Source organism: Pelodiscus sinensis, chromosome 2 (assembly GCF_049634645.1).
Source record: "Pelodiscus sinensis isolate JC-2024 chromosome 2, ASM4963464v1, whole genome shotgun sequence".
NCBI lineage: Eukaryota > Metazoa > Chordata > Testudines > Trionychidae > Pelodiscus > Pelodiscus sinensis.
In genome coordinates this window covers 136,300,722-136,324,111 of record NC_134712.1, presented here as the reverse complement: position 1 = coordinate 136,324,111, position 23,390 = coordinate 136,300,722, and the positions used below count along the sequence as shown (strand labels likewise).

The 23,390-nt window shown below is 44.1% G+C and overlaps 1 long non-coding RNA gene across 1 annotated transcript; it reads right to left on the bottom strand.

Annotated features, from left to right (window-relative positions):
- Positions 1–3,977: 3,977 nt before the first annotated feature.
- LOC142827222 (uncharacterized) lies at positions 3,978–19,847 on the bottom strand. Its single transcript, XR_012901805.1, has 3 exons — positions 18,847–19,847; positions 11,358–11,436; positions 3,978–5,796 (listed from the first exon to the last, which is right to left on the bottom strand). It is a non-coding gene; the product is annotated as an uncharacterized LOC142827222 (long non-coding RNA).
- Positions 19,848–23,390: the final 3,543 nt, after the last annotated feature.

The window sequence follows — 23,390 nt, the reverse complement described above, 5'->3', positions numbered from 1 at the left end:
ATCCCATGACATGGGAGGGCCCAAAGAGCTGGGAAGGCCACACAGCAATGAAACAGCCCCACAGTGGGAGCCCCATATACCTGAGTCAGCTGGCATGCACTGGCCGTGGGTTTTCTTTGCTGTATAGATATACCTTAAGCAGTCTCCTGATTCCAGTGGAGTAAGGTACAATGCATTGTGAGGAAGGGTGACAAAATCCAGCCCTCCACGAGGAAAGCTATGTGACTATTTTTTCTTATTGTATATGATCAGAGAAAAATGTGAAGGATGTGCATATCAGCCTTCTGGCTGAGATAGAGAAGAGAATGTAGGAAGTTGATGGGGGTCGAGCCTTGGCTGGAGCCAACTGGCCTGGCCTTGAGCTCTTTTAGTCTAAGCCAGTGTCTCTGAAAAAACAACTTTAGAATCTAACTGCAGACAGATCAAGAACTCAGCTCACTTTGACTGAATTTAAAAACAAAACAAAAAACAACTCAGTTTTGGCTGGCTAGTACAAAGTGTTTACCAGAGTTGACAGACAAATATAGCAGTTTCTTGTCTTTGAATGCCTGTCCAAAATGCAACTGCTGAAAAATTTTGTTCACATTATGCTGCACTGTCAAATTGTAATGGCAAGAGAATAAAAGTAGCGAATTTGCATCAATAAAACATATTGCAGAAGAATGATCTCAGCTTGAAAACTTTCCTGTACTAGAAATTCTAGAATGTTTACAGTGATGTTTCTGAAATAGCCTATGATTCTGAAAAATGTTACTGTATATTCATGTTATATTTTACTTTTTGAAAATGAAGTTCCAAAAGGGACTAAAAAGTATTTGTTCAGACACATACTGTAACATTTCTAGCATCTTATTAAGCATTGTTTCAGTTGATACTGGCCACTTAAATGTGTTTACAAAGTGCATGTTTCTCTCGGATATTTATCATTGTGCTCCATGAAAATGGTACCTTTTTCTTGTAAATAAAATGGAGCCTTAATTAGGAGTGAGAAAGCACCCAGAATCTAGATGTGAAATGAACCTGATCATTTCAGAAATTGCAGATTCCTTAACAGGGAAGTGGCGCTGTGAATTTCCAATAGGAAAACTAATTTCAATCTTCAAGAGCCCTTATACAGTGTGTGGGAAGTGTTTAATAAAATCAGTAGATCGCCAAATGATCAGGCTGCCTAATTCATTTGTGTAAAGGATTAGGTCATTAAAGGATCATATGTTCAGTGATGAATCTAAGCACAAGTGCAACAATAACCAGAAAGAAGTGGAAGATTTGGTAGTAATCCAGGAAATTTTGGAATCATAATGGATTTGGAATGATAGCAATGCAGAACCAGTTTGGATATTGAGTGCAAAGCCCAACCTCAAAGCAACACACAGAGGCATCACAATCAGTGGGTTAGTTCAGGAAATAACTCTTATGATCTGTATAAATGTGAGATTTGGTCTGAAACCAGTAAGATGTAATTCAGTAAAGATAAGAGCTAAGAATGACAACTTGGAAAAAAGTCAAATATACAAATATAAAATGGAAAATAGCTGGGAACACAGAAATATAGAAGTACAGGCAGTGCCTGAGTTACGCGGATCCGACTTATGTCGGATCCGCACTTACAAACTGGGCTTTCTCGCCCCCGAGCTCGCAGGCAGCGGGACCGCCCAGAGCGCAGCAGTCCCGCCACCTCGACCTCCGGGGCAAGAAAAGCTGTTCTGGGTGCCCCTGGTCTGCTGGGGACCGTCTCCAGCAGACCAGGGACACCGGGAGCAAAGCGGCAGCGGCAGCGGAGTCCCGCGCCTCCCTGGCTTTGCCAGAGCAAAGCCTCAGAGGCGCGGCACCCCGCCGCCGCTGCTGCTTTGCTCCCAGTGCCTCTGGTCTGCTGGGGACCGTCTCCAGCAGACCAGGGACACCTGGAGCAAAGCCAGGGAGGCGGAGGGGTCCCGCGCCTCTGAGGCTTTGCTGTGGCAAAGCCAGGGAGGCGCGGGACTCCACCGCCGCTGCCGCTTTGCTCCCGGTGCCTCTGGTCTGCTGGGGACCATCTCCAGCAGACCAGGGACACCTGGAGCAAAGCCGGGAGGCGGAGGGGTCCCGCGCCTCTGAGGGTTTGCCAGAGCAAAGCCTCAGAGGCACGGCACCCTGCCGCCGCTGCGGCTTTGCTCCCCGTGTCCCTGGTCTGCTGGGGGGGGGCGCAGCTAGTGGCCCCCCCCCCCAGCAGACCAGGGAGACGTGGAGCAAAGCCCCGGGCCTGTGGTAGAGCAGGTGGGGCGCTGCCGGTTGGTCCCGCAGCACCGCTCCTTGGCGCTACTGGACCAACCCGGCAGCACCCCAGCTGCTCTGCCCCAGGTGTCCTGATTCAGCCGCTGCTGATCAGTTTCAGCAGCGGCTGAATCAGGACACCTGGGGCAGAGCAGCTGGGGTGCTGCTGGGTTGGTCCAGTAGCGCCGAGGAGCGGCGGCGCTACTGGACCAACCCAGCAGCACCCCAGCTGCTCTGCCCCAGGCGTCCCCAAGTCAGCCGCTGCTGAAACTGATCAGTGGCTGACTACAGGAAGCCCCTGCCCCGGGCTTCCTGGAATCAGCCGCTGATCAGTTTCAGCAGCAGCTGACTTGGGGACGCCTGGGGTTCTTAAGTTGAATCTGTATGTAAGTCGGAACTGGTGTCCAGATTCAGCCGCTGTTGAAACTGATCAGTTTCAGCAGCGGCTAAATCTGGACGCCAGTTCCGACTTACATACAGATTCAACTTAAGAACAAACCTACAGTCCCTATCTTGTACGTAACCCGGGGACTGCCTGTAAAGGATGAGGGAATTACTTTGTCACGAACTGAATATGAATCAGTTTGTGACAGTGTGAGGGGTATTACAAAAAAAAAGGTAAACGCCATTATGGGATATATTTACGGGAATGTTGTATTCAGATAGGGGAGTAATTGTTCCTCTGTCAGCTCTGGTGAGCCCTCAGCTGGAATGCTGTGTCCAGAGGAAACCAACAAAAAATTAAAAGAGGTTTAGCTATGTGGTAAGGATGAAAGATTTGCATGTGTTTAGTTTAGAGAAGATAAGGCTGAGAGGGACATAATAAATAGTCTTCAGTTATGTTAAAGATAGTTATGAAAAAGATGATGATGTCCACCTAGGATAGGACAAGAAGCAATTAGCTTAATCTTCAGCAAGTGAGATTTAGGTTATATATTAGAAAAAACTTTCTAATTATCAGAATAATGAAACATTGGAAGAGTTTACCTAGGGAGGTTGTAGAATCATTGGAGATTTTAAGGAACACCTGCCAGGGATGGTCTGCATATACTTAATCCTGTCTTAATCCAGTGGGGCTGGGGTATGTGACCTCTTGAGGTCCTTTTCAGCCCTGCATTGTTATGGTTCTGTGAAATAAGGCAATTATAAGGAAAGGGGATAATAAAAAAAATAAACAGAGCAGTACTAAATGTATGTTTTTAAAACTCTGCAGTGTAATTGTAGTTGTGTTGGTCCTAGGATATTAGGGTATGTCTACACTACCCTGCTAGTTCGAACTAGCGGGGTAATGTATGCATACCGCACTTGCTAATGAAGCCCGGGATTTGAATTTCCCGGGCTTCATTAGCATAAGCGGGGAGCCGCCATTTTTAAATCCCCGCTGCTTCGAACCCCGTGTAGCGCGGCTACACGGGGCTCGAACTAGGTAGTTCGGACTAGGGTCCTATTCCGAACTACCGTTACTCCTCGTGAAACGAGGAGTACCGGTAGTTCGGAATAGGCACCCTAGTCCGAACTACCTAGTTCGAGCCCCGTGTAGCCGCGCTACACGGGGTTCGAAGCAGCGGGGATTTAAAAATGGCGGCTCCCCGCTTATGCTAATGAAGCCCGGGAAATTCAAATCCCGGGCTTCATTAGCAAGTGCGGTATGCATACATTACCCTCCTAGTTCGAACTAGGAGGGTAGTGTAGACATACCCTCAGAGAGACAAGGTGGGTGAGTAACAACATGTATTGGCCTAACTTGTGTCTCAGTCTTTGTCTACACTACACAGCTTTTAACATGGCCATGTCATTAAAAGCCTGGCAGTGTAAATGCTGTTTGTCAGCATGTTTCCAGCTGAAAAACTTCCACCCCCCACAATCAGCTTTTGCCTTGTCAGCAGGACTGCAGCAAAGCTTTTGTCATTGGGGCTGGGGAGAGTGGGGGGAAGGAGGTTAAGTACTTGTGAATGACAAAAGCTATGCGGCCCAATTGACAGTGTAGACTAAGGCTTTGTCTGCACTGGCAGATGTAAACCCCTGTCAATTGCAGGGCTGCTCACAGAACATGGCAGTGAAACCACTGTTGTGTGTCCACACTTTCAGCTGCTAGTGCGGTAGCTTGTGGCACTTGCAGTGGCATTTGAGGCAGCACACTCTGGGCAGCCACCCCAGTGAGCACCTCTTCTGCTGCTGCTGAGGCTTGTTGGAAGGCGAAGAGGGAGTTATGGAGCATTCTGGATCCTGTCCCAATGCCACCTGGTGCATTGCTTCACATCCCAGTGTCCCCTGCTCTTCCATCTGCATTTGGAACCATCTTTCAACAGCTTTTGTGCTGTCCACTCTGCCTCCTTGGTCTGTAGGATTTGATCCCAAATTGTTGAAGAAAATGGTATAGGCCTCATTAATGCCTCATGAGCAGCGTTAATGAGGCCACAGAAAACAAGAACTGAGTGGTGGGATCACACTGTCATGCAAGACTGGGATTATGAGCAGTGGCTGCAAAACTTTTGGATGAGGAAAACCACTTACATGGGACCGTGTGCTGAATTTGCCCTCATCCTGGGGTATAAGGACAGGAGAATGGGAGCTGCCCTGCCAATGGAGAAGCATGTGGCGATTGCACTGTGGAAGCTGGCTACTTCCGATAGCTACCAATCAGTTGCCAATCAGTTTGGAGTGGGAAAATTGACTATTGGACTTGGTTTGATGCAAGTGTGCCGGCCCATTAATCACATCCTGCTCTGAAGGAATGTGACTCTGGACATGAAATTGTGGATGGCTTTGTATAGATGGACTTCCCTAACTGGGGTGGGATAATACATGGTTCCAATTCTGGTACCGGACCATCTAGCCTCTGAATACATTAATTGGAAGGGGTATTTCTTCATTATTCTCCAAACATTTGAGGATCACCATGGGCATTTCATGGACAGTGATGCAGATTGGTCTGGAAAGGTGCATGATGCCCTCATCTTTCAGAACACTGATCTGTTCAGAAAGCTGCAAGGGAGTGCAGTAGCTGCAATGCTATACGGTGAATGTGATTAGTCTGTATAATGCACTTAGTACATACATGCCTGTTGTTTTGTCAGGATATACTTGCTTGCTTTCATGTCATAGAATAAAGATTGCTTTCAAACCCAAGAATTTCATTTATTAAAAACAACAAATGTGGAATACACACGCAGCATGACACATCTACACCTTGTGAGAGGGAGTGAGGGAAGGTAGGAGTTGGGGCCTCAGCACGTGTATAAATTCATATATGTTCAGGTATCATATGCAGCCCTGCCATCTGATGTTCAGTGCAATGGGTGCTGGTGCTGCGCCTGGAGCATGCCAGCTTGGTGGTCCAAGAGTCACACTGTGGGTTTGTTCTGGTTTTCTGTGTTCTCCTTCCATTCGCTCCTCTCATTGTTCAGTTCTTTCTTAGCAGCAGCAGCCTGGAGCATAATGTCACACAACACATCCTCTTTACTTTTCCAAGGCTTCTTCCTTGCCCTGTGCAGCCATTTAGCTGGTGATAGCAAGAAAGGCTGGGATCCCCAGGGTAAATCTGTGAAGCTAAAATGCAACATTTTACAGAGGGACCATTGTTAACACTAGACAGAGCACTGACACGACCCATTTTGAACTCACACCCTAGTCACATACCAGTCACTGACTGGCTGTCCCAGGGTGAGCATGCATAAGATACAAGACCTCCAAAATGGTGAGTTAACCACTGGCACAGGGAAATACAATGGTGCGAGTCCTTACTGTGGGCTAGGCACATGTGTCTTAAGGCCAACAGTGCAAGAGGGCTCTATAATCAGTAACGTCCACACATTTTCCACAGACTGTGTTTACCCTGGAAGATATCACGCTGCTGAGAGTGAGAAAGGGAGGAATGGGGCAGCAATGGTCCCTTCACCCCCTTGTGGCATAGTGGCATAGGAATGTTCCCCTTAGTGGGACAATGAAAACAGAGGCTTTGCCAAGGAACCTGCAGAGGTGGATTGCCCAGCATGTGCATGACACTTTTGATGAGATCGGTGAAGCCAACTGCCATGAAGTGAAAGAGTCCATCAGTATCCTCTTCAACATGGGTATGTCTACACTTGCTCCCTATCTTGAGATAGGGATGCAAGTGTAGTGTACCAAAAATGCTAATGAAGTGTGAGATTTAAATATCTCGCTCTTAATTAGCATAATCGCATCCGGATGCCATTTTGAAATCGCATTATTGCGAAATAAAATGCCCCATGTAGCAGCATTATTTCAAGAGGAAAACCCTTCTCTCGAAAAAAACTGTTACTCCTCATACAATGAGGTTTAACAGTTATTTCGAGAGAAGGGTTTTCTCTCGAAATAATGCTGCTACACGGGGCGTTTTATTTCGCAATAATGTGATTTCAAAATGGCGGCAGGATGCGATTATGCTAATTAAGCATGGGATATTTAAATCCTGCTCTTCATTAGCAATTTTGGTACACTACACTTGTATCCCTATCCCAAGATAGGGAGCTGATTTACTGCACTGTAACTTAGCACTGTAGACAGGACCAAAGCCTCAGCTACAGAAATTGGTATAATAAAGAATATTATCTCACCCACTTTGTCTTTCCATTTTTAAAGTGTAAGTTATGTGAAAAGCAATAGTTGAGAGCTGATTTTTAATTAAAGTATCAGCGTGGGAACTTGATAGTAATAATTGCAGTGGTAACTGAAATAAAAGTGAAGTTCAAAATTAAGACCACAACTTTTGGATGCATAGCAAAGACTCTGTTGTAATAATCATTAGGAATGCTGTGACACTACTCAGAAGAATAAAGAATGTTGGACTTCATGCTATGGTTAGATTCACAAATAAGTAATTAAATTTTGACTACTAGCTACCTAGCACTATCAGAGTAATGAAAATGTTAGCAGGGTATTGAGAGTCCAGATTAATTTGACCATCAGGGTTGAGGCCAGAAGCCTTAAATGATGAAAAAGTTCATCTTTTCAGTTCTTTATTTAAACTTCTCCCACTGCTGACTAATATCACTATTATGTTTCCAGGATTCCATTCAGCCAGCTACTGTGTATTCAAGTCCTCAGTTCATTGAGGCAATATTGAAGTACCCTGTGCGAGTGTGCACTAATGTGCACAACCAAACATTATGTATGTTTTAATCTAATGATTTTATTCCTGGTCCTATCCTTAGAAGCACAATTGTATAGTAAGATTGTTAGTTCCACAACAAGCAGTCTAAAAGAGAAACATAGAGGTGAATGCTGGGACAATTATGTAAACTCCAGTGTATTTATGAACTTTAGTTACATCCCTCACATCAGTTCATATCTTTTACCAATAACTATACTCAACGGCTACGTCTAGACTACATCCCTTTTTCGTAAAAGGGATGTAAATTAGATGTATCGCAATTGCTAATGAAGCGGGGATTTAAATCTCCCCTGCTTCATTAGCATAAAAATGGCTGCTGCTTTTTTTTCGGCACGGAGCTTTGCCGGAAAAAGTGCCAGTCTAGATTCTGATCTTGCGGAAAATAAAGGGAAAATAAGGGATTTTTCGGCTTTATTTTCCGCAAGATCAGCGTCTAGACTGACGCTTTTTTCCGGCAAAGCTCAGTGCCAAAAAAAAGCAGCAGCCATTTTTATGCTAATGAAGCAGGGGAGATTTAAATCCCCGCTTCATTAGCAATTGCAATACATCTAATTTACATCCCTTTTATGAAAAAGGGATGTAATCTAAATGTAGCCAACATACTCTAGGTTGGGGTAGGGAGAAAGGAGACTTAAAATTTCCCAGAGGCTAGTTCAATTCCCAACATAAATGAAATATAACTTAGATAGGGCCATGATAAGGTGGGTACATAATTGGCTGGATAACCGTAGTCAGAGAGTTGTTGTTAACGGTGCTAAATCCTGCTGGAAAGGGATAACAAATGGAGTTCCGCAAGGGTCTGTTTTGGGACCCGTACTGTTCAATATCTTCATCAATGATGTAGATATTGGGATAGAGAGTACGCTTATTAAGTTTGCAGATGATACCAAACTGGGTGGGGTTGCAACTTCTTTGGAGGATAGGGACATAATTCAAAATGACCTTAGCAAGTTAGAGAAATGGTCTGAGGTAAACAGGATGAAGTTTAATAAAGAGAAATGCAAAGTGCTCCACTTAGGAAGGAACAATCAGTTCCATACATACAAGATGGGAAGCGACTGTCTAGGAAGGAGCATGGCAGAAAGGGACCTAGGGGTCATAGTGGACCACAAGTTGAATATGAGTCAACAGTGTGACGCTGTTGCAAAAAAAGCAAATATGATTCTAGGTTGTATCAACAGGTGTGTTGTAAGCAAAACTCATGAAGTCATTCTGCCGCTCTACTCTGCACTAGTTAGGCCTCAGCTGGAGTACTGTGTCCAGTTCTGGGCGCCACATTTCAAGAAAGATGTGGAGAAATTGGAAAGGGTACAGAGAAGAGCGACGAGAATGATTAAAGGTCTAGAGAACATGACCTAAAAAGCCAGGCTTCATGAACTGGGCTTGTTTAGTTTGGAAAAAAGAAGATTAAGGGGGGACATGATAGCGGTTTTCAAATATCTAAAAGGGTGTCACAAGGAGGAAGGAGAAAATTTGTTCCTCTTGGTTTCTGAGGACAGGACAAGGAGTAATGGGCTTAAAGTGCAGCAAGGGAGGTTTAGATTGGACATTAGGAAAAAATTCCTAACTGTCAGGGTGGTCAAATATTGGAATAAATTGCCAAGGGAGGTGGTGGAATCACCCTCTCTGGAGATATTTAAGAACAGGTTAGATAGACATCTGTCAGGGATGGTGTAGATGGAGCTTGGTCCTGCCTTGAGGGCAGGGGGCTGGACTCGATGACCTCTTGAGGTCCCTTCCAGTTCTATGATTCTATGACTCTCAGGCCTCTTCTTCTAGCCTAGGACTGTTTAAGTGTGAGAGTCTCTTGTACACCCTCTCCAATTAATAATAAATGGAAATATACCTATCTCATAGAACTGGAATGTACCTTGAGAGGTCATTGAGTCCACTCCCCTGCCCTCACAACAAGAGCAGGTACCATCCCTGACAGATTTACTCCCACATCCCTAAATGGCTCCCTCAAGGACTGAGCTCCAACTCTCCATTTAGTAGACCAATGCTCAAACCGCTGAGCTATCTCTCCGCTTTAACCTGCCAATTACAAAATAGCCTTCTCTGCATTGAGGCTACCTTGCAAAAGGAAAAGTCACTCTGCATTTTGGACAGATACTTGTTTGTCACATAGGTAACTTTATTGCTGAAAATGAAATTTATGGTTGATACGATACTGTCTTTCTTGTTTACCGGGAGAGAGTTTACAAAGCAAAATAACAGGTGGGGCTAGCTTCCCAAAATTCATCTTCTTATCATTTTTTACCATATCTTTTGTAACACAGAATAAGATGGTTGAAGCAATAGTGCAGAATCAATACATATAGAAAAGACAATTGAATCAAATGTATGCAATTTAATTCAGAGCAAACTGAAAGATATTCTGTATTATAAAATCCTTATTTGCAACTATATCAATGCTTATGTGTTTTGTACAAGTCCGTCCTATTCTATTCACAATTCTATGTGCTTGCCTTTTTTACATTTTGAATTACTTTTTGTTAACACTTAAATTGTTCCATTGAGAATAAGAGAAAAGGATTTATTTGCTTAAGGAGAAAATAGGAATAAGAGAAATATAGTTTAAGCAGCTCCAATTGCTAGCACAGCTGTATTTTTTGAAATTGCTAGCACATCTGTATCTTTTATTTCATTTGTTTAGTAATTTAATAACTGAAAAACAAAACTCATGAAAGCTAAGAATGTGCTGAGAGGTCAGAGAAGAAAACTGTTCAGCATAATGGGGAGCAAGAAGTGGATTAGGATAACATCAGAAGCCTAATTTAAACCTATAATTTGTACTGCATAGTATATGGAGTTTTGAAAATAGCATATTAACTATATAGTACAAGTTGCTCTCTTCATCATGATAAATATTACATAGGGCACTTTGGGTTTATTAATTCACTTTAGCTAAGGAAAATGAAATTTATTTCACCCCAGAATAACAACTCTCCTGTCAATTAGAAATTCATAGAATTATTTGTATATAGTTTCTCAGGTCACAAGGGAAATTTGACACTAATCACCAAATTGCTTCTCCAGCTATTTCACTAACAATAATAATAAACCAGTATTGCTGTTTATGCCATGAAACTTTGCTGTAAATAAACTGTCTCCCTCTGTATAATTAAAATATAATTAAAGACGTAATGCAGTTTTGGGTACTGTTTATGGCTGAATAGCATTTTCTTCTTGTTTAGCAAGTCGCATTTACTCATTGACAAGGAGGAGTGTTGGTCACCAGGATACTGAGAAAGCACTGTGCCTTTTTAATGCCAGTTATTGTTTCAACTGTCTAGGGGAGAGAATCAATTTACCCTTCTTTGACCCGGCCCACATCTAACGGTCCCTCTCCCAGCCTAAGGGGAGGAGTGTCAAGGGATCTACCCAGTCGCTCCAGTCATAGTTCAGGAGATCTCTGACTCTGGTGGTTCCTGCCAAAACCAACCTCTGATGCGCTCCAGGGGACTCCACCACCTTCAAACCAAGCTGTGAGCTGTGTAACAGAGGCTCTTCTGGGAGCTCCATTGGGGCTAAGGCAGAAGTAGGGAAGGGAGAGGAAAATAAAACCCTTACAAGGGATGGGAGGATAAGACAACAAGGAAAGGGGTGGGGGGCTGTTACAGGGGGCCAGTGGGCAAAGCAGAATGTGAGGGTAGCCAGCTCATCAAATACAGCAGGGGATAGGAGAGCAAGTCCAAGGGGAGAGGAAGGCACATGCACTCACATAACAGTATTTGCTTGCTGTTGCAACACTCCCAGGTGGTGAAAAAGGGTGAGAGGATCAGCTGAGGTGAAGAGCAGAGTCGGATGGTTGGTGGTGATGTCAAGGAGCTCATGAACTAGGGGAGGGCTCAGCACTGCTCTCAGTGCTCTCCACAGGAGTAGTAACTATCTCCACCAAAGGAGCAAGGATGAAAAAGCCATTCAGGTCAGCAATAGCCTCCTCCATTGTCCTGCAGCAGCTTTGCACACTCACCCAACAGGTCTTCATCTTCCTCCTCCTCAAGGGTCACAACAGGCTCCTAGGCAACAGCAACCAGCCAGCCAGGAGAGACCTCACAGAAGATAGAAACAGCAGGTTTACTTGCTGCCCTCTGAAGGGCAGGATAGCAGGGACCTCCAAGCATCAGCAGCCAGGAAGAAAACCAACCAGCTCAGCAGCAAGAGGGGAATGGCCAGGTTGGAAGCTGGGTAACAACACCTGAGCCAGCACTCTGGTCATAACCCCAGCTTCCTGTGCTCCAGGGGTGGCCAATGCCAGATATTTCAGAGAGAATGAACAGAACAGGGCAATTTATTGAGTGATTCATCTGCTAGTCACAGGTTTAGAGGCATCCAGACCATGGGGTTGTATCTCTGACCATCTTGGTTAACAGAAACTATCTCTGTGAATTTATTTAATGCTTTTTTCAAACCCAATTACAATTAAGGCCTTCACAACAATGTGTTCCACAGGTTGACAGAGAGAAGTATTTCCTGCTGTGTTGTGAGAAGTATTTACTTCTGTTGTAAACCTGCTGCCTATTAATTTCATTGGAGACCCCTGGTTATTGTATTGTGTGAAGAGGTAAATAAAATTTTCTTATTCACTTGCTCTGCACCATTCATAATTATATATCCCTCTATATCCCCCGAGTCATCACTTTTCCAAGATGAATAATCCCAGTCTATTCAATCTCTCATCATATTGTTAGATCAGGACTGAATCCTACTTATTGGAATACAGGTTCTACACCTGCCCCATATCTATATCACTGTGTGTTAATCAAGTAAAAAAGAAATGGCTGAAATGACAATAATTTTATTTGACAAAATACTAAACTTAGAAAACAAGCATAAAATCTGGTTGTCACAAATGAAACCTGGAGTGAGGACAGAACCCAAAATAGGAATAGTCTAAATAGTCCTACCACTCTCTTGATATCTGGAGAAAAGAGTTAAGTGAACATCTTAAGAGAAGGAAAAAGCGAAGATGGTATTGAGTTGCACAGACATAGGTAGGTAGATAATCTTCTTGCTTCTGGTCTTCTTTCTTCTATACACCTGTGTGTGGTGTGCGGACTGGAGGACGAGATGGTGCATATGTGTATGTGTATGACTGGTCCTACTGTAGACGCCTAACTAAAAAGAAATAAACCCTGTGCTTGCAGCTCTTACAGCTGTGAAATTGGATTGCTGTACCACAAAGGGCAGTCAGCAGCCAGGCTGGCTTCTGCTCCAGACGTCCTACTAAGCCAAACTAGCACCGCTGGGTTGTGCCGATGACACATGTACAGAGAGTCCTCAGGGGCAGGTAAATACCCCTTACGAACCCTCTGGTTACCAGGCAGATTAGAGTCATGTGACTTATTTTCTTGCCTTTTCTCTTTCCTGCCTTTCCTCTTTTTCCCACTCTTTTCTGACAGGAGATGGTGACCAGGAGACTGGCCACCATCTTAAAGAGGGAATCAAAATGGAGGACATAAAATAAAACTGGCACCCCTTTCTTAACAATATGGAAATTATTCCATATACTTAATCATTTTTGTTGAACTTCTCTGTACCTTTTCATTTCTAATATATCTTTCCTGAGAAGAGGCAACCAGGGACATACCATGGATTTATGTAGTGCCATAATAGTGTTTTCTGTTCAACTATCTATCCGTTTCCTAATAGTTCTTCACATTGTGTTAGATTTTTTTATTTCCACTGCACAGTGAATGGATATTTTCAGAGAACTATATACAGTGACTCCAAGATCTCTTTCTTGACTGGTAACAGCTAATTCACATCCCATCATCTTGTTTGCATAGTTGTGGGTTTTTTCCCAATGTACATTACATTGCATTTATCAAAGTTGAATTTTATTTGCCATTTGGTTGCCCCGTCACCCAGTTTTCAGAGATCCCTTTCTAACTCTTCCAGTTTGGACTTAAGTCTCTTGAGTAATTTTGTTTCATCTGCAAACTTTTCACCTCACTGCACACTTTTTTTCCTGATCATTTATGAGAGTGTTGAATAGCACTTATTTCAGTACAGATCCATGGGAATTTTATTTACCTCTCTCCATTCTGAAAACATTTATTCCTACCCTTTTTCCTGTCTTTTTAACTACAGTTGGAACTTTTTAACATATACAAGATGAGATCCTTCCTTCTTTTTCAGTGTCTACTTAGCTTGCTTAAGATGCAAATTTGCAGACGATACCAAACTGCTCAAGATAGCTAAGACCAAAGCAGACTGTGAAGAGCTTCAAAAAGATCTTGCCAAACTAAGTGATTGGGCAACAAAATGGCAAATGAAATTTAATGTTGATAAATGTAACGTAATGCATATTGGAAAAATAATCCCAACTATACATACAATATGATGGGGACTAAGCTAGCTACAACTACAAAAGAGAGAGATCTTGGAATCATTGTGAAGAGTTCTCTGAAAACATCCACTCAGTGTGCAGTGGCAGTCAAAAAACCAAATAGAATGTTAGAAATCATTCAAAATGGGATAGAGAATAAGACAGAGACCATATTATTGCCTTTATATAAAACCATGGTACGCCCACATCTTGAATCCTGCTTACAAATGTGGTCACCTCATCTCAAAAAGTTATATTAACATTGGAAAAGGTTCAGAAAAGGGCAACAACAATGATGAGGGGTTTGGAATGGGTCCCATATGAAGAGAGATTAAAAAGACTTGGATTTTTCAGCTTAGAAAAGAGGAGACTAAAGGGGGAGATATGATAGAGATCTATAAAATCATGACTGGTGTGGAAAAAGTGAATAAGGAAAAGTTATTTACTTGTTCCCACAATATAAGTTCTAGGGGCCACCAAATGAAATTAATAGGCAGCAAACAAAAGTCAGTTTTTGTCTTCACACAGTGCACAGTTAACCTGTGGAACTATTTGCCAGAGGATATGGTAAAGACTAGTACTTTAACTGGGTTAAAAAAAAGAGCTAGATGAATTCATGGAGGTTAGGTCCATCAAAGGCTGTTAGTCAGGATGGGTAGGAATGGTGTCCCTAGCCTGTTTGTCTGTAAATGGGTCAGGGGAAGGATCACATGAGGATTACCTGTTGTGTTCCCTCTCTCTGGGGCATTTGGTATTGGCCACTGTGGGCAGACAGGATACTGGGCTAGATGGGTTGTTGCTTGCCTCAGGGCAGGAGTCAGGTGGCTTTGCCATGTGTGTGCATTCTTGGGGTATTTCTACCTCTGGTTAGCTCATGAGGCTCAGGCTGTGGGGCCATTTAACAGTGTTGTAGACATTTCTGGGTTGTATCAACAGGTGTGTTGTAAGCAAAACTCGTGAAGTCATTCTGCCGCTGTATTCTGCACTAGTTAGGCCTCAGCTGGAGTACTGTGTCCAGTTCTGGGCGCCACATTTCAAGAAAGATGTGGAGAAATTGGAAAGGGTACAGAGAAGAGCGACAAGAATGATTAAAGGTCTAGAGAACATGACCTATGAAGCCAGGCTTCATGAACTGGGCTTGTTTAGTTTGGAAAAAAGAAGATTAAGGGGGGACATGATAGCGGTTTTCAAATATCTAAAAGGGTGTCACAAGGAGGAAGGAGAAAATTTGTTCCTCTTGGTTTCTGAGGACAGGACAAGGAGTAATGGGCTTAAAGTGCAGCAGGGGAGGTTTAGATTGGACATTAGGAAAAAATTCCTAACTGTCAGGGTGGTCAAATATTGGAATAAATTGCCAAGGGAGGTGGTGGAATCTCCCTCTCTGGAGATATTTAAGAACAGGTTAGATAGACATCTGTCAGGGATGGTGTAGAGGGAGCTTGATCCTGCCTTGAGGGCGGGGGGCTGGACTCGATGACCTCTCGAGGTCCCTTCCAGTCCTATTATTCTATGATTCTATGATTTGGGCTTGTGCTGTATCCTGAGCTCTCAACAAAATGATGAGGGTTTGGAACAGCGGGGAGGGATTGCTCAGTGGTTTGAGCATTGGCCTGCTAAACCCACAGTTATGAGCTCAATCATTAAAGTGGCTGTTTAGAGATTTGGGGCAAGTCTGTCAGAAATTGTACTTGGTCCTGCTGTGAGCACAGGGGATTGGACTCAATGATCTCTCAAGTTCCCATCCAGCTCTATGAGATGGTATAGCTCCATATGTTATTATTATATTAACACCCTTCTCCCTCACAGGTACTAGAGCCCAGGCTCCCATTGAAGCCCGAATCTCTACACTGCAATGAAATAGCCCACGCCCCATCAAACTGGGACTGATGGCATGGGGTTTTAATGGCATTGTAGAGATATCCTAAGGGCCTAATACAAAATCTTTCCATTGAATAAAATGGGCTTTAATCATGATATAGATTAATTTTGAAAATGAGATAGTCTTAGGCTAAGCGCACACCATCACTTTATTGCACAGTAATGTTCTGGCTCTGAGGTGTGAACTCCCCCCTCACCACCAAGAGCAGCAAGTTACAGTGCTGCCCTGGTCACATTGCAGCATTAAAGCACTGCCGCAGCTGCGCTTTAAAGTTTCAAGTGTAGACAAAGCATTAGTTTTTCATTTTAATTCATCTCTGTTCTCTCATTAAATTACTATTTGCTTGTTTTTATCTTTGCTTGGAGAAAGAGCAAGAATTTGGCAAAAAAAAGCAGAAAACCTTTTTTGTTAATGCTCTTGACTCATAACAACACCCTCCCCTCCCTGCTCCCACACACACACCAAAAGAAAGCCTATCAAAAATCAGTCCTGGGAACACCGTGTAATTTGGTTTTAATATTTATAAGTTGTATTAGTTATTTATTATGTTTTAATGGAAAACAAAATAGCTGCAAACTTGGAAGAAAATTTCATTACACTGTAAAAGTATCTCGTTGGTTTCCCATCGTGTATCTCCTCTGTGTATGCCAGAGATGATCATCTCATCCCCCTGCCCACCACCACCAAAAAACCAAAACAAAACACCACAACCAAAACCAACACTAACAACTACAAACACAAACACAAAGTCCTGTAAGTATAAGGTAGAATTTTGTGCACATTACTTCTGACACACAACTTGAAAATATTAGATGGGTTTCTGGATCACTGTTATCTTAAGCATTCATCATGGTAGTCCTCGGAGGAGCAGCATTTCTAGTATTTACGTTATTATAAAATGTTAATTATATTTTAAATGGTCAGAGCAGTGACTGGAGATGAATATAGCTGAAAAGATCTGATTTGGGCCCCAAGTCAGAGATTCTCCTTTAAACCTATTATTTATACAATCATAGCATTTAGAAATCTGAGATTTAGACTCTCCTGCCACAGGTATAGTGGCTGTGTCTAAACTGGCAAGCTGCTTTTGCGGAAAATCTTGCCAGCTGTCTACACTGGCCGCTTGAATTTCCGCAAGAACACTGACAATCTCATGTAAGAAATCAGTGCTTCTTGCAGAAATACTATGCTGCTCCCATTCGGGAAAAAGTCCTTTTGCGCAAAAGTTTTTGCACAAAAGGGCCAGTGTAGACAGCTCAGATTTGTTTTGTGCAAAAAAGCCCCAATCATGAAAATGGCGATCGGGGCTTTTTTGCAGAAAAGAGCGTCTAGATTGGCACGGACACTATTCCGCAAAAAGTGCTTTTGCGGAAAAGCATCCGTGCCAATCTAGACACTCTTTTCCGCAAATGCTTTTAACGGAAAACTTTTCCGTTAAAAGCATTTGCGGAAAATTATGCCAGTCTAGACGTAGCCAGTCTGTGTCCTGAGCAGTTTACAGCCTAAACAGTGAAGAGGTACAAGGAGTTGGGAGGAGAACAAAGGTGACGGGGCGTTCTTCAGCTCACACAGCAGGTCAGTGGCTGAGGTGGGAAAACAAAGCAAAGTCTCATGATTCCTAATCCAAGTCTTAGTCCATGAGGTCATGCTGCTTTCCAAATTGCAAGTGCCTTGCTGAATCAGAGCACAGTTCCATTAAAATAAATATTAAATTTCCCTTTGGTGTCAGTGCTGAAGGACTTGCCCCAACATAACATTTTTCGTCTATGGCTTTACAAAACTGGGTGATGACCAACCTGAATTGTAAATCTGGCTTTCCAATGTACTGGGTAGTCAAATGGACTATGGATACTTGGCCTCTGAAAATCAGGCACTTACTGCCTAAACAGTTATTTAGGTGCCTGACTTTAGGCACTCACATTTATGCAATTTCCCAGGGATAGAGTCCATGATAGAATTCATCATAGGACCCACATCTCCTGACTCCCGACAGTAAAATTACTATTCTGCAAATAATCTAATTCACTCTCGCTATACTCAGTATATGCCCCCATCATCAGCTTTAATAGTTTCCAAGACCCCAGAGATTGTTTAATTAGCATTTTATCTTAGAACTTGGAGTCTTAGCAAATGGAAACGATCACTTTTCACTGATAACGTCAGGAGGACTCAATTGACCACACTTATAGTGCACACATTTAAGCTCCAAAGCCTCATGGTGGAGAAGGAGCTCTCACAAGCTTGCTGTGTCCATATAATTCTAGCTATAACCTGAGAAAGAATGACTTCAGATTCTGGCTTTTGTGAGCATGGGATTTGCATTCCCCTTGTCAACATACTATGACTGTGAAGTACAAGCTGCCTGACGCACCCTAAAACAAGAAGAATCTAACCAATTTTTGAATGGGCAAGATGCCCTCCAAACAGATGGGTATAAATATCAACAGCATGGATAGCAGATTTGTACATAAAATATTTTTTTATTGAAGGAAGTAGTCTCATCTGGGATCACTGCTCCATCTGTTTAGCCAGCATTTCTGAGCCTGGTAATCCAACTCTGAGTTGGATTATTTTTTGTTGTAATTAGAAAAAAAATTCCAGAACCAAATAAATACATTGTTTCTGGCCTGCAGGAATTAGGCAAATGTTGCTTTGGGGGCAGAGAGACTAATTCTAATTATATCAGTATCATGTTTTATTCTTTTTTTTAAAGGAACTGAAGAAAAATCTTCTTAAACAATTCACAGTTATAGTCTAAGGACCAAATTCAGAGATCAGTTTAAGGACTGACCCATAGGAATGCAGAAGATGTATGTTCTTGGGGATGAGCGGAGAAAGATTAAAAAACTTCATAGAGACTTAACAAAACTAGGTAAGTGGGCAACACAATGGCAGATCAAATTCACTGATGACAAATGCAAAGCAAAGCACACTGAATAATAATAATGTTAACTATCCATATACATCAGTTATGTGAATTAGTATGCCCTCATTTAAATACTGTATTCAGTTCTGATCACTCTATCCAAAAGTACATATTGAAAAAAATGGATGGGGGACAAGAGCTGGGTGACAAGAGTAGTTAGAAATAAAATAAACAATATCCATATGAAGGGAATCCAAAAGTAAGGGACTGTTTGATTAATAAAGGATATGAATAAGAGGGATGTGATAAAGATGTGCAAAATAACAATTGGTACAAAGAATGTAAATCAGGCACTAGTATTCATAAAAAGATATTATCTCACCTACCTTGTCATTGGCCAGTATCAGAGAAAGGATACAGGACTAGACAGGCCCATGATCTGATCCTATGTATCATCTGCAACAGATTACTGAAGCATAGGGCAGAAAGCTCTGAGGCACTGAGTAACTTAAGAAACTGATATTTTTATGTGGAGCTGGACAACTCTTTGAGTTGTGTGATTCCTCTTACCAGTGACAGGTTTTCCATTAGAACAACAAAAGAACACAAAGGTGGCATCAGTGTATCCATTAGCTGTGTTTTGGGAGGAAAATGCATTTGTAAGGACAATGGTATTCACGTGATAGAAATGTAGCCGTGTTAGTCTGGGGTAGCTGAAGCAAAATGCAGCAAATGAAGCAAAATGAAGCAAAATGGTATTCACCACTGTTTTTCCTACTTTGGATTTACATTTTGATGTACAGTCCTTTGCAGATCTTGCTAAGTATATGGGGGCCAAGTTCTCAGTGATACAAACACAGTCCATTATTTGTATGCATACATTATTGATCTCCATTAAGAAATACAACCCAAAGCTTGCTCCTTCAGCTGTTCTGTACATCAAAAGTCCATGTCACCCAAAGGTATTTCCTACTGCAGGATCTGGAAAGAGTTCCAGATCAAAAAGTGTAAATGGTATGGTACATTTGTTGCTATATATAGCATGAATGTCAAGACATCCAGACACAAATAATTCATCATGAGGGTAGTTTATCTCAACTCAGAAAAGATGATGAAAGTGCCCCTGATAAAGCAACTCTGCCCTTTCTGAGGATGTCTACACTACAAACCTAAGTTGATCATAGCCACTATAGTCATTACTGCGGGTTCATGTCTATACTACTGTGACGGGGCACTTGTGCCCCGCACTGGGAGCGTGCCGGGAGGCGCCGGGCGGGGTGACGGGGCACTCGCGCCCCGCACTGAGAGCGCGCCGGGAGGCGCCGAGCAGCCACACCGGGGGGCGGAGAACACGACCCAGCCCGCCGCGGTGAGCTCCCGGAACACGCCGGCAGCCGGCGCGGGGAGCGCCGGGGGGCAGCGGGCGCCGAGCAGCAGGGCCCTAGAGGGAGGGGCCGGGGAGGCGCAGGGGTATGACGTCACGGGGGAAGGGTGGCTGGGAGGCGTCGCTCGGGAAGTGACGCAGCGGGGGAAAGGAGCCGGCGGGGGATTTAAACTCGGGGCTGACGCGGTACAGGGGAGGACGGTGGACGGAGCAAGGGAAGGAGAAACGGAGGGAGAGGTGAGGCAGGAGAGGTCAAGGGAAGTGGGCCGGGAGGCCTGGTGGAGTAGGAAGCGGCCCAGGGCAGGGTCGTGGAGCCCGTGAGCGGGTGTGTTTTGGGGCATTCCCCCATCCGCTAGGGAGGGACCACGGGTCCCTGCCTTTAGGGCCCTGGGCCGGGGTTCGGAGAGGGGGCGGGCCCGAACCCCCCTACTCCGCCAGCAGGCCGATCCGGCCCGGGTGTAAACGCGAACTTGCGTAATAAAAAGGGCCACCGGCCTGGATGGTGGCTACCCAGGCTTAACCCTCTGTGGTCAGATTAGCTCTTAGTGGACTCCGAGGAATGAACTAGTTTACAACTACCCTCTTTGGATCACTGGTGCACATCCTCACCTGGAACACTTCCACCAACATAAGAGAAGCAGCGTGGGGAGCTGACAGCACGGTCCCTCAGCTCTGCTAGCAGTTCGCTGTCAGGAACCTGACTGTTACTTCCCTTCCAGAAGTAAGAGGAAGTTTCCTGGGCTGCCTCGTGCTCTCCTCTTCCCTGCCGAGAGCAGAGGAAGCTGACTGGTGCATCTCATCCCTGGGGAGGAGGCCAGTTGCCCTGACTTCTCAGCCCCAATCCTACCAGTTTGTTCCCTGCAGGGAGCTGGACAGCCATGAAATTGAGGGGGGGAGGGAGGAGGAGGCTGTTCTGGCTTTTCACCCCAGCTCCCACTCAGGACTGGGTTCCAAAGCTTCTGAGAGACCATCTCTCCAGGGCCATTGGGGGGAGTGGGAGGAAAGCCTCTGGACTCTAACTATCTTAACGAGGTGTACCGGTAGTTCGGAATAGGAAGCCTAGTCCGAACTACCTAGTTCGAGCCCCGTGTAGCCGCGCTGCACGGGGTTCGAACCAGCGGGGTTTTAAAAATGGCGGCTCCCCGCTTATGCAAATGAAGCCCGGGAAATTCAAATCCCGGGCTTCATTTGCAAGTGCGGTATGCCTACATTACCCTCCTAGTTCAAACTAGGAGGGTAGTGTAGACATACCCTGGCTTTCTTATCAATTTCACAGCACCAGCAATGACATTGACAAGACAGTTGATCTTAGGGATGCAATGTCTACACAGACACTATGACAGCCTAACTACACTGACATAAGCCTCATGTTTCTTCTGGAGGTGAAGTTATGATGTCAATGTGGGTAGGGCCCTTACATTGGCAGGAGGAAGGATGAAATGTGTACACTGACATAATTAGGTCAAGATAAGCTGTTTTATGTCAACTATATAACATAGAACAGCCCTGTGGAATGTGTTCGCTACAAGCTCAGTGCTTCTGTGGGAATGGATTGTGGGCACATTAATTATGTTAGTACAGAATAGTGTATCTATCTTAACACTAATATTTCAAAATATTAGTGGGAAGTGTCTTCCTTATCAAGATGTTCTTCTCCAGTGCCATAAGTGGGCACTGATAGTACACTGATCACAAGCTGCCCAAAGCCGGCTGCAATGATACTACATGGAACACATAAAATTGATCTCAGTTTCAGCATGCTGCTTTAATCTTCCTCAGAAAATAACCCCATAAAGTCTTCTTAGGTACAGCTAGAAATTTTCTACAATTTTCTTTCATGGCTTCCATCTGACTTCTTTCATAATGGCCATAGATGCAGTCAGCAATGAGAAGGGAAGCCTTTCTCAGGGCCCAAACTTAGAGCGTTCTGAAAACTTCCAGGGTAGTGCTAGATACCCTCAAGTCAGTGTCCTCAGTTAAAACATCAAACTATTGCTCTTCAGCCTTCCTCAGCACCCATGTTTCACTGCCATGCCACAAAGTTGATGTAACCATGGTCCTATAGATTGGCTGCCTTGCAACTTGATTCTGTGACATCTCCACAGAGCCTGCTGCAGGATTCAGAACATAGTGGCATCTCATCCAAGCCTCCTGCAGCACTGTCTATGATAGTTCCTAAGTATTTGGCTATTGTCACTGCCCGAGCCCCTCTGCGGCTTTGCAAAGCCTTGGGGGAAGCCAGCGGCGGGACAGCCCAGGCGCGCCTGGGCTGCCCGGCTGCCCGAGCCCCTCCGCGGCTTTGCTCCACGTCTTCCTGGTCTGCAGACCAGGGAGACGCAGAGCAGCTTTTCTCGCCCCGGAGTACACGGGCAGCGGAACCACGAGGTCCCGCAGTCCGTGTCCTCCGGGGCGAGAAAAGCCCCGTTCGTAACTAAGGATCCGACATAAGTCGGATCCGCGTAAGTCAGGGACTGCCTGTACATACAATATGATGGGAACTTAGGGTATGTCTACACTACCCCGCTAGTTCGAACTAGCGGGGTAATGTATGCATACCGAACTTGCTAATGAAGCCCGGGATTTGAATTTCCCGGGCTTCATTAGCATAAAGCCAGCGCCGCCATTTTTAAAAGCCGGCTAGTGCGAACCCCGTGCCGCGCGGCTACACGCGGCACAGACTAGATAGTTCGGACTAGCTAGCTATTCCGAACTATCTGTACACCTCATTCCACGAGGCGTACAGATAGTTCGGAATAGCTAGCTAGTCCGAACTATCTAGCCTGTGCCGCGTGTAGCCGCGCGGCACGGGGTTCGCACTAGCCGGCTTTTAAAAATGGCGGCACCGGCTTTATGCTAATGAAGCCCAGGAAATTCAAATCCTGGGCTTCATTAGCAAGTTCGGTATGCATACATTACCCCGCTAGTTCGAACTAGCGAGGTAGTGTAGACATACCCTAAGTTAGCTACAACTACTCAAGAGAGAGATCTTGGAGTCATTGTGGAGAGTTCTCTGAAAATATCCACTCAGCATGCAGCAGCAGTCAAAAAAGCAAACAGGATGTTAGGAATCATTAAAAAAGGGATAGCGAATAAGACAGAGACCATATTATGGCCTTTATATAAAACCATGGTACGCCCACATCTTGAATACTGCCTACAGATGTAGTCTCCTCATCTCAAAAAAGATATACTGGCATTAGAAAAGGTTCAGAGAAGGACAACTAAAGCGATTAGGGGTTTGGAACAGGTCCCATATGAGGAGAGATTAAAGAGACTAGGACTTTTCAGCTTGGAAAAGAGGAGACTAAGGGGGTATATGATAGAGATCTATAAAATCATGACTGGTGTGGAAAAAGTAAATAAGGAAAAGTTATTTACTTATTCCCACAATATAAGAACTAGGGGTCACCAAATGAAATTAATAATCAGCAGATTTAATACAAACAAAAGAAACTTTTTCTTCACTTAGTGCACAACCTCTGGAACTCCTTGCCAGAGGATATGGTGAAGTCTAGGACCTTAACTGGATTTAAAAAAGAGCTAGAT